Source organism: Bos mutus, chromosome 22 (genome assembly GCF_027580195.1).
Source record: "Bos mutus isolate GX-2022 chromosome 22, NWIPB_WYAK_1.1, whole genome shotgun sequence".
NCBI lineage: Eukaryota > Metazoa > Chordata > Mammalia > Artiodactyla > Bovidae > Bos > Bos mutus.
In genome coordinates this window covers 71,177,461-71,190,180 of record NC_091638.1, presented here as the reverse complement: position 1 = coordinate 71,190,180, position 12,720 = coordinate 71,177,461, and the positions used below count along the sequence as shown (strand labels likewise).

At 45.0% G+C, this 12,720-nt stretch overlaps 1 protein-coding gene across 2 annotated transcripts in view; it reads left to right on the top strand.

Annotated features, from left to right (window-relative positions):
* Window positions 1-9,852: 9,852 nt before the first annotated feature.
* Window positions 9,853-12,720, top strand: part of INCENP (inner centromere protein) — a 31,690-nt gene continuing 28,822 nt past the window's right edge. For both annotated transcript variants that reach the window (XM_070359186.1, XM_070359185.1), the window contains exon 1: window positions 9,853-10,007. The gene's annotated coding sequence lies outside the window, so the exon portion shown is untranslated. The remainder of the gene's footprint in view (window positions 10,008-12,720) is intronic.

Below are 12,720 nucleotides of genomic sequence, written 5' to 3'. Positions count from 1 at the left end.
TGGAGGTCTAAAATCTCAGACAGTACCAAAGCATATACCAGGTTTTTTTCTACACACACATACCTATGATAAAGATTAAATTATAAATTAAGCACAGTAATGGTTTGACAACAATAATAGAACAATTACAGCAATCTATTCTAATAAAGCTATATGAATATGGTCTTTCTCTCTCAAAATATCTTATTGTACAAATGTAATGCCTTTTCCATCGTAACTAAGCAGTTCTTGGGCACTGTAGGCTGAAACGTTTACAGTTTGAGGTGTGACAGCGAACTAGCACGAGTTTCTTTTTTCTTCTTCACAATTTCACAGATAGAAGAGTCATTCTTACCAAAGATCTTAGTAACCTGTGTATTTTTTTTTTCTTTATTAAGAACTTTCACATTTTCACTTAAAGGAAGCACTTTGTGGCTTTTCTTTGTCGTATCTGAATTGCCAGCATCACTACTCTGGTGCCTTGAGGCCATTATTAAGTAAAATTAGGGCCACTTGAACACTGAGCACTTTGATGCCTGGACAATTAATCCAATCAACCAAGACAGTAAGTAGCTAAATGGGTGGGGTACACGGGAAAGGGATGAATCTTGGCACCAGATGGATACAGCAGGTGGTGCAAGATTTCAACACCCCATTCTGAACACAGCACAATTTAAAACTTATGAATTATTTACTTCCGGAATTTTCCATGTAATATTTTTAGACTGCATCTGACCCCGAATTACTGAGATCTTGTAAAACGAAACCATGGATAAGGAGAGACTACTGTACAAGCAATCAATGATTACCATATATTTTTTTAAAGGCTTTACTTTGGGAAAGGGAGCAAGTGGGCTTCCGGGAGGCTAGCGAAGCTCTATTTCTTAACCTGGGACGTGCTTTTTAAGGAATGATTTTAACAAAATAATAAGCTGTATATCTCTGTTTTGTGCCTTTTTCTAGACGTGTGCTCTATTTCACAATTAAACTGTTGGAAGGGAGGAATGAAGGGACATCCTCATTCAGGATAATTTTAGGGGTCCAAGAAGCCAGGATTTGCCCCCAGGTCCATACACCACCCGCAGCATGAAGTCCCAGCCTGGGTAGCGTGACCTTCGCTGGTCGCCGGATCCTCTGGCACAAACTGTCTACAAAGTAAAATGCCTAGAACGGCGCTTGGCAGTGCAGCACTCTGAACTGCCAATCAGCGGCTTCTAATCACCTGCGCCTGCGCAGAGGCGCCTGCGGCAGACTCGGTTACGCCTGCGCAGTCTGCGCTGCTGGGCTTTAACTCGTCCAGGGGCAGCTGGAGCAAGGGAATCGTTGGTAGCTGGCCTGTGGGCAGAGTATTAGTATTTGGCCAGGAGGTGCAGTTGCATGTCCGCTGAACCGAGTTGCAGGCTACTAAAGGGGTACCCATGTTTAGTTCCAGAAATGTTCTAACTTGTGCTGTGCTTAGTCACTGTTGTGTCCAACTCTTTGCGACCCCATGGACTGTAGCCCGCCAGGCTCCTCTGTCCATGGGGATTCTCCAGGCAAGAATACTAGAGTGGGTTGCCATGCCCTTCTCCATGGGATCTTCCCAATCCAGGGGTGGAACCCAGGTCTTGTGAATTGCAGGCGGATTCTTTACTGTCTGAGCCACCAGGATTCTAAAATAGGGATCAGCAAACTTCTATAGAGGATTGACAGTAAATAGTTTAGGCTTTGTGGGCTATGAGGCAAAATCTCCTATATTACACAGGTACTTTAGTAAGCAAAGAAAAACTTATCTACAGCTAAAATTGATGTAATTCAATATAAAGCAATAAAGATTAAAAAATTTAAGGGAACAGGCCTACTAATAGAATTGTAGTTTGAGGTTGGGACGTGGAGGATAATATTTTCTTAATTGTGGCTCATAGTTAAGTTTGAGCGAATGCCAGGAGATAGTGAAGGACAGGGAAGCCTGGAGTGCTGCTGTCCATGGGGTCACAAAGAGTCCGACACGACTGAATGGCTGAACAACAATAATCATTAAAATTCAAATATGATGTTCACCTGTAAATGCAGATACAGTGAGATTTTTACCCATTCCTTTTTAAAGTGTCTTTTCACACAGATATGTAATGCCAGATATTGATAATCTGAGATGATTTCAGTTGACCATATTCATCACCAGAAAATGGGCTTCCCTAGTGGATCAGTTCCACAGGTTGGTAGGTGCCCAGTATGCTACTGGAGATCAGTGGACAATAACTCTAGAAAGAATGAAGGGACGGAGCCAAAGCAAAAACAACACCCAGTTGTGGATGTGACTGGTGATAAAAGCAAGGTCTGATGCTGTAAAGAGCAATATTGCATAGGAACCTGGAATGTTAGGTCCATCAGATCAGATCAGTCGCTCAGTCATGTCCAACTCTTTGCAACCCCATGAATCGCAGCACTCCAGGCCTCTCTGTCCATCACCAACTCCCGGAGTTCACTCAGACTCACGTCCATCGAGTCAGTGATGCCATCCAGCCATCTCATCCTCTGTCGTCCCCTTCTCCTCTTGCCCCCAATCCCTCCCAGCATCAGAGTCTTTTCCAATGAGTCAACTCTTCGCATGAGGTGGCCAAAGTACTGGAGTTTCAGCTTTAGCATCATTCCTTCCAAAGAAATCCCAGGGCTGATCTCCTTCAGAATGGACTGGTTGGATCTCCTTGCAGTCCAAGGGACTCTCAAGAGTCTTCTCCAACACCACAGTTCAAAAGCATCAATTCTTCGGCACTCAGCCTTCTTCACAGTCCAACTCTCACATCCATACATGACCACAGGAAAAACCATAGCCTTGACTAGACAGACATGTGTTGGCAAAGTAATGTCTCTGCTTTTAAATATGCTATCTAGGTTGGTCATAACTTTCCTTCCAAGGAGTAAGCGTCTTTTAATTTCATGGCTGCAGTCACCATCTGCAGTGATTTTGGAGCCCCAAAAAATAAAGTCTGACATTGTTTCCACTGTTTCCCCATCTATTTCCCATGAACAGATGGGACCAGATGCCATGATCTTCATTTTCTGAATGTTGAGCTTTAAGCCAACTTTTTCACTCTCCTCTTTCACTTTCATCAAGAGGCTCTTTAGTTCCTCTTCACTTTCTGCCATAAGGGTGGTGTCATATGCATATCTGAGGTGATTGATATTTCTCCCAGCACTCTTGATTCTAGCTTGTGTTTCTTCCAGTCCAGCGTTTCTCATGACGTACTCTGCATATAAGTTAAATAAACAGGGTGACAATATACAGCCTTGACGAACTCCTTTTCCTATTTGGAACTAGTCTGTTGTTCCATGTCCAGTTCTAACTGTTGCTTCCTGACCTGCATACAGATTTCTCAAGAGGCAGGTCAGGTGGTCTGGTATTCCCATCTCTTTCAGAATTTTCCACAGTTTATTGTGATCCACACAGTCAAAGGCTTTGACATAGTCAATAAAGCAGAAATAGATGCTTTTCTGGAACTCTCTTGCTTTTTCCATGATCCAGCAGATGTTGACAATTTGATCTCTGGTTCCTCTGCCTTTTCTAAAACCAGCTTGAACATCTGGAAGTTCACGGTTCAGGTACTGTTGAAGCCTGGCTTGGAGAATTTTGAGCATTACTTTACTAGCGTGTGAGATGAGTGCAAATGTGCAGTAGTTTGAGCATTCTTTGGCATTGCCTTTCTTTGGGATTGGAAAGAAAACTGACCTTTTCCAGTCCTGTGGCCACTGCTGAGTTTTCCAAATTTGCTGGCATATTGAGTGCAGCACTTTCACAGCATCATCTTTCAGGATTTGGAATAGCTCCACTGGAATTCCATCACCTCCACTAGCTTTGTTCGTAGTGATGCTTTCTAAGGCCCACTTGACTTCACATTCCAGGATGTCTGGCTCTAGGTGAGTGATCACACCATCGTGATTATCTGGGTCATGAAGATCTTTTTTGTACAGTTCTTCTGTGTATTCTTGCCATCTCTTCTTACTATCTTCTGCTTCTGTTAGGTCCATACCATTTCTGTCCTTTATCAAGCCCATCTTTGCATGAAATGTTCCTTTGGTATCTCTGATTATCTTGAAGAGATCCCTAGTCTTTCCCATTCTGTTGTTTTCCTCTATTTCTTTGCATTGATTGCTGAAGAAGGCTTTCTTATCTCTTCTTGCTATTCTTTGGAACTCTGCATTCAGATGTTTATATCTTTCCTTTTCTCCTTTGCTTTTCACTTCTCTTCTTTTCACAGCTATTTGTAAGGCCTCCCCAGACAGCCATTTTGTTTTTTTGCATTTCTTTTCCATGGGGATGGTCTTGATCCCTGTCTCCTGTACAATGTCACGAACCTCATTCCATAGTTCATCAGGCACTGTATCTATCAGATCTAGGCCCTTAAATCTATTTCTCACTTTCACTGTATAATCATAAGGATTTGATTTAGGTCATACCTGAATGGTCTAGTGGTTTTCCTACTTTCTTCAATTTCCGTATGAATTTGGCAATAAGGAGTTCATGGTCTGAGCCACAGTCAGCTCCTGGTCTTGTTTTTGCTGACTGTATAGAGCTTCTCCATCTTTGGCTGCAAAGAATATAATCAATCTGATTTCGGTGTTGACCATCTGGTGATGTCCATGTATAGAGTCTTCTCTTGTGTTGTTGGAAGAGAGTGTTTTCTATGACCAGTGCATTTTCTTGGCAAAACTCTATTAGTCTTTTCCCTGCTTCATTCCGTATTCCAAGGCCAAATTTGCCTGTTACTCCAGGTGTTTCTTGACTTCCTACTTTTGCATTCCAGTCCCCTATAATGAAAAGGACATTTTTGGGGGTGTTAGTTCTAAAAGGTCTTGTAGGTCTTCATAGAACCATTCAACTTCAGCTTCTTCAGCATTACTGGTTGGAGCACAGACTTGGATTACTGTGATATTGAATGGTTTGCCTTGGAAATGAACAGAGATCATTCTGTCGTTTTTGAGATTGCACCTAAGTACTGCATTTCGGACTCTTTTGTTGACCATGATGGCCACTCCGTTTCTTCTGAGGGATTCCTGCCCGCAGTAGTAGATATAATGATCATCTGAGTTAAATTCACCCATTCCAGCCCATTTCAGTTAGCTGATTCCTAGAATTTCGACATTCACTCTTGCCATCTCTTGTTTGACCACTTCCAATTTGCCTTGATTCATGGACCTGACATTCCAGGTTCCTATGCAATATTGCTCTTTACAGCATTGGACCTTGCTTCTATCACCAGTCACATCCACATCTGGGTATTCTTTTTGCTTTGGCTCCATCCCTTCATTCTTTCTGGAGTTATTTCTCCACTGATCTCCAGTAGCATATTGGGCACCTACTGACCTGGGGAGTTTCTCTTTCAGTATCCTATCATTTTGCCTTGTCATACTGTTCATGGGGTTCTCAAGGCAAGAATACTGAAGTGGTTTGCCATTCCCTTCTCTAGTGGACCACATTCTGTCAGATCTCTCCCCATGACCAGCCCGTCTTGGGTTGCCCCACAGGCATGGCTTAGTTTCATTGAGTTAGACAAGGCTGTGGTCCTAGTGTGATTAGATTGACTAGTTTCTGTGAGTATGGTTTCAGTGTGTTTGCCCTCTGATGCCCTCTTGCAACACCTACCATCTTACTTGGGTTTCTCTTACCTTGGGCGTGGGGTATCTCTTCACGGCTGCTCCAGCAAAGCACAGCCATTGCTCCTTACCTTACGAGGGGTATCTCCTCACCGCTGCCCTTCCTGACCTTCAACGTGGGATAGCTCCTCTAGGCCCTCCTGCACCCGCGCAGCCACGGCTCCTCGGGTGTGGGGTTGCTCCTCTCGTCACCATCCCTCCCTGCTGCCGTCCCTGACCTCGGACGTGGGGTAACTCCTCTCGTCGCCGCCCCTGACCTCAGACGCGGGGTAACTCCTCTCGTCATGGATCAAGGCAAATTGGAAGTGGTCAAACAGGAGATGGCAAGAGTGAACACTGACAATCTAGGAATCAGCGAACTAAAATAAGCAATAAGCAAGCTCCTTACTGCCAAATTTAGACTTAAATTGAAGAAAGTGGGGAAAACCACTAGACCATTCAGGTATGACCTAAATCAAATCCCTTATGATTATACAGTGGAAGTGAGAAATAGATTTAAGGGTCTAGATCTGATAGAGTGCCTGATGAACTATGGAATGAGGTTCGTGACACTGTACAGGAGACAGGGATCAAGACCATCCCCAAGAAAAAGAAATGCAAAAAAGCAAAATGGCTGTCTGAGGAGGCCTTACAAATAGCTGTGAAAAGAAGAGAAGCAAAACCCAAAGGAGGAAAGGAAAGATATACCCATTTGAATGCAGAGTTCCAAAGAATAGCAAGTAGAGAGATTAGAAAGCCTTCCTTAGTGATAAGTGCAAAGAAATAGAGGAAAATAATAGAATGGGAAAGACTAGAGATCTCTTCAAGAAAATTAGAGATACCAAGGAACATTTCATGCAAAGATGGGCTCAATAAAGGACAGAAATGGTATAGACCTAACAGAAGCAGAAGATATTAAGAAGAGGTGGCAAGAATACACAGAAGAACTGTACAAAAAAGATCTTCACTACCCAGATAATCACAATGGTCTGATCACTCACCTAGAGCCAGACATCCTGGAATGTGAAGTCAGGTGGGCCTTAGGAAGCATGACTACAAACAAAGCTAGTGGAGGTGATGGAATTCCAGTTGAGCTATTTCAAATCCTGAAAGATGATGCTGTGAAAGTGCTGCACTCAATATGCCAGCAAATTTGGAAAACTCAGCAGTGGCCATGGGACTTGAAAAGGTCAGTTTTCATTCCAATCCCAAAGAAAGGCAACGCCAAAGAATGCTCTAACTACTGCACAATTGCACTTATCTCATATGCTAGCAAAGTAATGCTCAAAATTCTCCAAGCCAGGCTTCGGCAATACATGAACGTTGAATTTCCAGATGTTCAAGCTGGTTTTAGAAAAGGCAGAGGAACCAGAGATTAAATTGCTAACATCCATTGGATTATCAAAAAAGCAAGAGAGTTCCAGAAAAACATCTACTCTGCTTTATTGATTATGCCAAAGCCTTTGACGGTGTGGATCACAATAAACTGTGGAAAATTCTGAAAGAGATGGGAATACCAGACCACCTGACCTGCCTCTTGAGAAATCTGTTTGCAGGTCAGGAAGCAACAGTTAGAACTGGACATGGAATAACAGACTGGTTCCAAGTAGGAAAAGGAGTATCTCAAGGCTGTATATTGTCACCCTGCTTATTTAACTTATATGCAGAGTACATCATGAGAAACGCTGGATTGGATGAAGCACAAGCTGGAGTCAAGATTGCTGGGAGAAATATCAATCACCTCAGATATGCATATGACACCACCTTTATGGCAGAAAGTGAAGAAGAATTAAAGAGCCTCTTGATGAAAGTGAAAGAGGAGAGTGAAAAAGTTGGCTTAAAGCTCAACATTCAGAAAACTAAGATTGTGGCATCTGATCCCATTGGTCAGTTCAGTTCAGTCGCTCAGTCGTGTCCGACTCTTTGCGACCCCATGAACTGCAGCACGCCAGGCCTCCCTATCCATCACCAACTCCCGGAGTTCACTGAAACTCATGTCCATCGAGTCGGTGATGCCATCCAGCCATCTCATCCTCTGTCGTCCCCTTCTCCTCCTGTCCCCAATCCCTCCCAGCATCAGAGTCTTTTCCAATGAGTCACCTCTTCGCATGAGGTGGCCCAAGTACTGGAGTTTCAGCTTTAGCATCATTCCTTCCAAAGAAATCCCTGGGCTGATCTCCTTTAGAATGGACTGGTTGGATCTCCTTGCAGTCCAAGGGACTCTCAAGAGTCTTCTCCAACACCACAGTTCAAAAGCATCAATTCTTCGGCGCTCAGCTTTCTTCACAGTCCAACTCTCACATCCATACATGACTACTGGAAAAACCATAGCCTTGACTAAACAGACCTTTGTTGGCAAAGTAATGTCTCTGCTTTTAAATATGCTATCTAGGTTGGTCATAACTTTCCTTCCAAGGAGTAAGCATCTTTTAATTTCATGGCTGCAGTCACCATCTGCAGTGATTTTGGAGCCCCAAAAAATAAAGTCTGACACTGTTTCCACTGTTTCCCCATCTATTTCCCATGAAGTGATGGGACCAGATTCCATGATCTTAGTTTTCTGAATGTTGAGCTTTATGATCCCATTACTTCCTGGCAAATAGATGGGGAAACAGTGGAAACAGTGGAAGACTTAATTTTGGGGGGCTCTAAAATCACTGCAGATGGTGACTGCAGCCATGAAATTAAAAGATGCTTGCTCCTTGGAAGGAAAGTTATGACCAACCTCGACAACATTTAAAATGCAGAGACATTGCTTTGCCAACAAAGGTCGGTCTAGTCAAGGCTATGGATTTTCCAGTAGTCATCTATGGATGTGAGAGTTGGACTGTAAAGAACGATGAGAGTCCAAGATTTTATTCTTTTGAACTGTAGTGTTAGAGGAGACTCTTGAGAGTCCCTTGGACTTCAAGGAGATCCAACCAGTACATCCTAAAGGAAATCATTCCTGAATGTTCACTGGAAGGACTGATGTTGAAGCTGAAACTCCAGTACTTTGGCCACCTGATGCAAAGGGCTGACTCATTAGAAAAGACCCTCATGCTGGGTAAGATTGAGGGCAGGAGGAGAAGGGGACGACAGAGGATGAGGTGGTTGGATGGCATCACCAACTCAATGGACATGAGTTTGGGTAAACTCCAGGAGTTAGTGATGGACAGGAAGGCCTGGCGTGCTGCAGTCCAGCGGGTCGCAAAGAGTCGGACACGACTGAGTGACTGAACTGAACTGAGTGGCTCAGTTAGTAAGGAATCTGCCTTCAGTGGTGGGCCAGGGTTCCATCACTGGGTGGGGAATGTCCCCTGGAGAAGGAAATGGCAACCCACTCCAGTATTCTTGCCTGGAGAATCCCATGGACAGAGGAGCCTGGTGAGCTACAGTCCACAGGGTCAGCTATAGTCCATGGAGTCTCAGGAGAGTCCAACACGACTTAACGACTTAACTATCACCAGAAAGGTATGTGTAGAATTGTTAGCTTCTTCTCTTGATATTTGCCTTTTAGCAGGTCATCGCATTGCAGATTAATGACTTCCAGTTGGAGATTAAGTGGAAAGTCCTGAATAACAGAGTTAAATGGATTATGAAATAATGGAAATTTCCTCTGCATTTGCATCAAAGTCTGAAAAAGTATGCTGGAACTGCAGTTTGAGGTTGGCAATTTGTGTGGAAATGGAAATGTGGATTCTTAATTTAACCTTTGACAGCATGGAAAGCATATAAGCAATTTGGCTTCACTTGTGACTCAGACAGTGTTAATTGTTATGGAAACAATTTCTCTGTATTATAAATCTTGCTGTCTTGCTTTGTAATTTTAAGTTGAAATCATTAAGAAACATCATCGTATATATTATTTCTGTAAAATGGCTGAGGTCGGCCCATATTGAGGACACAGTTGGGTGAAGAAATGGCAAAGTGAAGACTCCCGAAAAGAGCACTATCCACAAATAAGGCCTCCCTCACCGATCTTCCAGGTCCCTCAGGGCACTCGCAATGCACGCTGGGACTTGTAGTTCTGGCGTGTGAGGTCTTGCGCGCGCAACCCCCACCTCGAGCGATCTCCTCTCTAGGCCTCGCGCCGCTGTTCCCGGAAGCTGTACAGGTTAAAGTTTCAACGCTTCCTCTCCCTTCCTCTTAGTCCGGTAGACTGCCAATCCACGTAGCCAATCGATGGCCTGACTGGTGCTTCCTTTTACTTGATTGGCTTAGAGTTTTGCAGCCGCCCAGACAAACTTGACGGGGATTGGTCGAACCTTCAGTTTTGAAAATCGTAGGTTTGGCCCGCGCTGTACCGCCCCGTTTGTTCACTGCAGCCGCAAGCCTTGGAGGCCGGGAGCCGTGGGGCTTGGGCCGGCTGGGATTTGTGTTGGGAGGGTCGGCGGACTTGGATCGCAACAGCAGTTAAGGAGACGCGGTGCAGTCAAGTGAGTCTGCGCGGGCGGCCGGCGGGGCTGGGGGGTCGTTAGCAATTTGTTATCCCTCCGCAAGCCCTGGACTGGGGGACATGACCTCCCTTATCCCCCGTTGCGGCCTGCAGGGGATGGGTCACCTCTTCCAAGTGACGAGGTGCCCTGCCTTGGTCCTGGGGCCCAAGATGACCCCACCCCCCTCACTCCCTGTCCAAGAAAATAACCCCGTCCCCTCCCCCTCCAGGTGCCTTTTATTGACCTGGACAAGAAGCACCCACCGACCGGGTGTTTGGCGGCATTGTACCAGATGGCATTTCTGTACAGTTAACCCTGGCTCACCACCTCCCTTATCGGCTGAGCAGCATTTTAAATTGACCCATTTCCGGAGGCCAGTGCTGACTTGTCACTCCCCAGGCCCGTTTACTGACAGTGGCCTTCTCTGGGGCGCCCAGTCAGAACTTAGGGCCTACCTTTCCGATTGAAATGGAGTAGGCGGCAAAGCTTGAGGTTAAGAGCACAGTTTAAATCCGGGCCCCTCCCTTGACTTGCCCGAAGACTTGGCCTTAACTTCAGTCTGCCTCAATTTGCTCATCTGCACCAGGATCTCCTTGGGGTTGTGGCGAGAATAAAATGAGATGATGCTCCACCCGAGCATGGAGCAGGTGTCTTTACAGAAAGCAGCTATTACGAACCTCCTTCACTGAGGTGTGGTCAGGGTTGGCTGGTGGACTTCCCGCACCTTCAAAAGAACAGGCATTGTGAAGGAGGGCCGTGGGGCTCTTAATGTATGACGTGAGAAAAGTATTGGGAGAGGAAGATGAGCCTCCTTCACCCTTGGTGGGATGTAAGGTGCTTTGGGTTTTTATCCAGGTTCTTAGAGGGGACTGAGAAGATTTTTATTGCTTTTCCGGGGACCCTCATTCTCAACACTGATCACCTTTCTCAGGATCATCTCTGATGTAATGGCAGTGACCCTTTTTAAATAGGCTGAGGCTGCTGAAAACAAACCTCCTTATGGAAGGAGCTCAAACACTTTTTTGCACTTTGTGTAAGAAGCCCTGACCCACTTTGCCATTTACTTTTTTAAATAAAAGAGCAAATCCTTGCTTTCCATAGCACAAAGTGTTTTGTGTTCCTTAAACAGGTCTCTTTCCTAGCCTTAAACTGGATTCCTGTCGTTAGCCAGGGCTGAGCGCTGGGACAGAGGGACTGGGGGCAGTCAGAGGGATGGCAGCCAAGAGGCTGTGCTGTGACTGCAATCTGCACACCTGTCTCTGCCCAAAGCCTCTGCCATCCTGCCCAGTTGATCCTGCCCTGATGGGTGCTGCTCTTGGCTCCTCTCAGTAGAGCTTTGGGTGAGAAAGGCGTGCTCTAACCTGTGTAGAATGGCCTCATTTGGTGTCCCTGTGTGTGTGTGTCTTTTGGGAGGGAGTTAGAGTGGCTGTAGAATGTTTATTTCTAGGTGTACAGTTCATAGATGGATCTGTTCATTCAACAGGTATTCTTTTTGTGCCAGGCACCCTGCCAAGCTCTGGGCTTCAAAGCTACGAGCAAGACAGATCAGGGCTTGCCCTCAGGGAACAAATGCTTAGTGGACAGAGACAGGTAGTCCGAAAGCAGATACGTCGTCACCTGAGTGTCGTGCAAAGTATTGAAATTGGTGGATAGGATGGTGGCTGGTAGTCAGGTCCTCCCTGCGTTGCTGAGAGCCAAGTGCTGAGGAGTGAGCTGTACCAAATAGACAGAAGGTTCCAGGCAGAGGGCAGAGCTTGCTCGAAGAACCCAGGCCAGTGTGCCCTGGAAATCAGGCCCCGGGAAGGCAGTCCTATGAGGCTGCAACAGCACCTGGCGTTAAGCCCTTTATAGGGGTCGGTGACTTAGCCCCTCTGTCAAGAACTTCCTGTCTTAGGTAGAGGCCGAGCTGTGTGTGGTTCTTGATTTTGCAGGTGTCGATCGGGGTGGTGGGTCACTGCCATGGCATGAGACATGCAGTCTGTTGTTATGGCTTGTGACTGCCACCTATTAATTCGTTCCTCCATTCATTGCCTCAGTTGAGATATTTATTGAGCCCCTGCTATGAACCAGAATAGAACATCTTTTCTTTGCCTGAGGCTTTGGTGATAATTTTATAACTGAGTTTTGAGGAGAATATCTGAGTTTCTAGTTGTTTGTTTTTGTTTGTTTGAGTTGCTAGTTTCTTAAGAAATTAAGACATAGAAAGCAAGCTTATGGTTACCAAAGGGGAAAGGGGGGAAGAGATAAATTAGGAGCTTGGGATTAAAATATACACACTATGATATACAAAATAGAAACCAACAAGAACCTACTGTATAGCCCAGGGAACTCTACTCAGTATCTTTTAATAACCTGTAATGAAAAAGAATAGATATATATGTATCTGTAAACTGAATCACTTTGCCACGTGCAAATCAGCTATACGTCAGTAAAAATTATTTTTAAAAAATTAGGGGAAAACTAATTTTGTATTTTATACTGCCTGATATTTCTAGACTAAGTTTTCTAAAAAACAAGACATTGCTTATCCACTTTCCTCATGCTCCCTCATCCATCCGAAGGCGTTTCAGTTCGAGGGAGAGAGTTATAGGGGCTCCTTAGAGAAGAGCCTGTCTCTGGACCACCACTTTCTTACCCACTCCTTTGGAATGCAGATCTGTCATTTACTAGCATCCACGAGAGGCAGTTGGATTCGATGTTCTTTGACCTGACA